The 3,067-nt window shown below is 45.2% G+C and overlaps 1 non-coding gene across 1 annotated transcript; it reads left to right on the top strand.

The window, feature by feature from the left end:
* Nucleotides 1-103: 103 nt before the first annotated feature.
* Nucleotides 104-3,067, top strand: SPRG_30250 (the record flags this gene model as incomplete). Its single annotated transcript, XR_001099860.1, has 1 exon — nt 104-3,067. It is a non-coding gene; the product is annotated as a 28S ribosomal RNA (ribosomal RNA).

Here is a 3,067-nt window from a genome sequence, read left to right as displayed (position 1 = left end):
ACGAGAGGAACCGTCGGTTCAGATAATTGGTAAATGCAGTTAGCTGAAAAGCTAGTGCTGCGAAGCTACCATCTGTAGGATTATGGCTGAACGCCTCTAAGTCAGAATCCATGCTGGAATAGACGATAATCACCTTTCCTGATGTACAAAGAATAACTATAGGTACACTCCTGTGTATCCAACATCATAAAATTGCAACGCACTCGGTCGGCCCTCAAATATGGCAGGCTGAGAGTATGCTGAAACACAATTTCAAATATTGGGAAAGATAAATCCTTTGTAGACGACTTAAATACAAAACCAAGTGTTGTAAGCATGAGAGTAGTCTTTGCACTACGATCTGCTGAGATTTAGCTTGTGTTTTACGATTTGTTCAGCAATGAACATTTCTCCCCCCATCAACAATCAAACAAAGCAATCTAGCCCATCAAGCATTGTATTAACAATGCTAGGCGGCTTTGCTATAAAGGTGCGCAAGGCGTCTAGGTCACGTAAGAGTTTCGACAAGTCATTGGTTTCTCGCAAGGTAGCCTAAGTCGTCATAGTACAAGCTCAAATCGGCCAAGTGTTCAATACTTGGCCAGGCGACTCTATACACGGACCAAGGAGCTTTCATCAGTGCTACTACTACTTGTTGTATTTCAACAAGTGTAGTCGTGCTGATGAAAGCATCAGGGTGGGTACCAGGATTCTCTGCAAGTACTTAGCAGTAGGGTCTGCAGTAGGGCCAAAATTGGAGTAGAGCAATAATTTCAGGTTTTGGCTCTGCTGATGCCTGCAGGCATTCTAGTTGGTAGGTAGTAGTCCCTACTAGCGACTCCAAGTGTCGGGACATCTATCAGAGCTCTTGGTGAAATACAGGGCGAGTCCATGCCTGCAGTAGGGCCAAAATTGGAGTAGAGCAATAATTTCAGGTTTTGGCTCTGCTGATGCCTGCAGGCATTCTAGTTGGTAGGTAGTAGTCCCTACTAACGACTCCAAGTGCCCAGGCATTCATCAGAGATGCTGGTGAAATACACGGCGAGTCCATAGATCCTGCAGTGGGGCCAAAACTGGGGTAGAGCAATAATTTCAGGTTTTGGCTCTGCTGATGCCTGCAGGCATTCTAGTTGGTAGGTAGTAGTCCCTACTAACGACTCCAAGTGCCCAGGCATTCATCAGAGATGCTGGTGAAATACACGGCGAGTCCATGCCTGCAGTAGGGCCAAAATTGGAGCAGAGCAATAATTTCAGGTTTTGGCTCTGCTGATGCCTGCAGGCATTCTAGTTGGTAGCTAGTGGTCGCTACTAACGACTCCAAGTGCCGAAAAAACTATTGGCGTCATCGGCGAAATACGCCAGCAGTCGGAATTTGGGCCCACTACAGCCAGAACTTGTTTAGGGCCATAATTTCTGGTTTTGACTTTTATTTTTTTGTCACTGGTCCTAGATGTGCCTATAGGTGCCTAGTAACGACTCAAGCGTCAAAAACTTATTGGGTCAATCGGCGAATTGATAAGCGAAAACGCGGAAATGAGCCCGTTTTGCGTGCATCCTCTACTGGCTTGCTACTGGAAAACGACGAGAATTTTGATTTTTTTTTTAAAGTTTAATGTTTGGCCTTGGATCGTGGCGCCGAATAAAACTTTTTGTTTTATTACGCTCCCGCCGGCCCAATTCCACTACTGCCTTGCTACTGGGCGCGGCTCGGTTTGGCAATATTTTTTTGGAAAAATCAATGTTTGGTGAAAATTTTGCCTACTGCCTTGCTACCGGGCGGCGACCGCGGGAATAAAACTTTTTGTTTTATTACGCTCCCGCCGGCCCATTTGCACTACTGCCTTGCTACTGGGCGCGGCTCGGTTTGGAATAATTTTTCTCCAAAAATCAATGTTTGGTGAAAATTTTGCCTACTGCCTTGCTACCGGGCGGCGACCGCGGGAATAAAACTTTTTGTTTTATTACGCTCCCGCCGGCCCATTTGCACTACTGCCTTGCTACTGGGCGCGGCTCGGTTTGGAATAATTTTTCTCCAAAAATCAATGTTTGGTGAAAATTTTGCCTACTGCCTTGCTACTTGGCGTCGAATTGGAATTGGTTTGGAATTCACCAAGATCGTATTACTGACTTGTACCCGGACGTTAGCTATGAATTGGTTTGGAATTCACCAAGATCGTATTACTGGCTTGTACCCGGACGTTAGCTATGAATTGGTTTGGAATTCACCAAGATCGTATTACTGGCTTGTACCCGGACGTTAGCTATGAATTGGTTTGGAATTCACCAAGATCGTATACTGGCTTGCTACTAGGCGTCGAATTGGAATTGAACCAAATTCACCAAGATCATACTACTGCCTTGCTACTAGGCGTCGAATTGGAATTGAACCAAATTCACCAAGATCATACTACTGCCTTGCTACTAGGCGTCGAATTGGAATTGAACCAAATTCACCAAGATCGTACTACTGGCTTGTACCTGGACGTGAAAATGAAATCTCGTCTAAAATGTCACTACTGGCTTGTTACTGAAGCAGTAGCAGTGCAGTAGTGGTCGAAATGCCCGATTTGGCCAGTTTTGCTATCGTAAATGGATCTCGATAGCAGCGCGCACTCTGAAAAATGCATTCTTGTACCCAAATCTATGCACAGGGCTGCAGTAGTGCCTGCCAGTAGCAGTTTTGAGCCAAATTCGTCAAGTTGGCCGGAAATTTTTTTTTTGGTGACAAGATAGCAAATTGTCTAGAATGGTTATAAAAGTGAGTTACATAGTCCATAGTGTCGTATTTAGTGAGAAAACAGCAAAACACGGATCGGGAATCGATCTGTGCACGGATCAAAGTGCTCGAAATGGACTGCAGATAGCATATCTAGTCGTCTTATGCCTAGTCTAGCACAGAAATATAGTTTAGTCGCACTCTGCAAACGATAATTTGGCAGTTCACTTTTCGAACGGCCCTTATGCCTGTAAAAAAGTGAACTGCCAAATACGATGGAAAAGGCGGCCGTTCCAGAATCGGCCATATTAGCCTGACTAGACTGCATCCCGTCCGCTCTGCAAAGTTACAGGCTCAGCGTGGGTAGTACTC

Source organism: Saprolegnia parasitica (assembly GCF_000151545.1).
Source record: "Saprolegnia parasitica CBS 223.65 unplaced genomic scaffold supercont2.132, whole genome shotgun sequence".
Taxonomy (NCBI): Eukaryota; Oomycota; class Saprolegniomycetes; order Saprolegniales; family Saprolegniaceae; genus Saprolegnia; species Saprolegnia parasitica.
Note: the sequence above shows the minus strand (reverse complement) of the source record. Positions and strands in the feature narration are given on the sequence as shown.